Here is a 1,064-nt window from a genome sequence, read left to right as displayed (position 1 = left end):
GGCTCTGTGCTGACAGCCCTGAGCCGGGACCGGCTTCAGATTCTGTGTCTCCCTCTCTCTCTGCTCCTCCCCCGCTCACCTGTTTTCTCTCTCTCAAAAATAATTTTTTTTTTTTTTTTTTTAAAAAGAATTACTCAGGGAAGAGAGGGGCACCTGCCTGGCTCAGTCAGTTGAGCATGGGATCCTTGACTTCAGCTTGGGTCATGATTCCAGGGTGACGGAATAGAGTCCCACGTCCAGCTCCATGGGTGTGGAGAGATTCTCTCTCTCTCTCTCTGACCTTCTCCTCCGCTCACGCTCTCTAAAATAATAATAAAAGAATTCAGCAAAAATAAACAAAAGCATTCTCGGAGCATCAGTGGGCTCTAAGAGATTTACAAGGAAGAATACTGTTTGTTTTATCATTCTTTGTGGAGGGGGCGCTGCCCATGCTTGGTTTCAGCTAAATCTGAAATAAACTCATGTTTATGCACATGCACCCCGCCCCAACCACTTGTTACAGTAGCATCAGCCTGATCTTCAGGGTAAGCACTTCCTGCCTTTCCCTGATAACTTAACCAGCTTTAGAGCTGCCTCTTCCCTACACGTGACCCAGGCACCTTAAAGGCTGCAGCAACGTCCAGCACACAGTAGGCATCGAATAGACGTTGCTCAAGTGGGCAAACTACTTTTGACAGAGCAACCAGCAGCGGCAATGCAATGGTGAGCCTTTCCGATAAAATGGCAAAAAAAAAAAGTAAGTCAGGGGAAGTCGGCTTTCTAACCTCTGCAAGCCTCCTCAAATCTTTTTTGAAGCAACAGGGCATAAAATCAAAGGCGGGCGGGGAAGCGACCGCTCTCACAGCAGCACAGCCTGGGGGCTCCGCGAGCGCCCAGCCAGGTGACGGAAGAGGCCAGGCGCGTCGCCTCTCGTTTGCGCGGTCCCCTCGCATTAAACGCGCACGGGGCGCCCGGAAAGCGTCCGCGGGGCCGCCGCGCACGAGCGCAAACTCGGGCTGGGCAGGCAGCGGCGGGGGCCGAGCGCTCCGCCACCGGGGCCACGTGGACGCCGCAGGCCCCGCCCC

The sequence above is a fragment of the Herpailurus yagouaroundi genome, unplaced genomic scaffold (genome assembly GCF_014898765.1).
Source record: "Herpailurus yagouaroundi ecotype Mexico unplaced genomic scaffold, PumYag 216, whole genome shotgun sequence".
Lineage (NCBI taxonomy): Eukaryota > Metazoa > Chordata > Mammalia > Carnivora > Felidae > Herpailurus > Herpailurus yagouaroundi.
The sequence above is the reverse complement of the archived record's forward strand: the minus strand, read 5'-3'. Positions refer to the sequence as shown.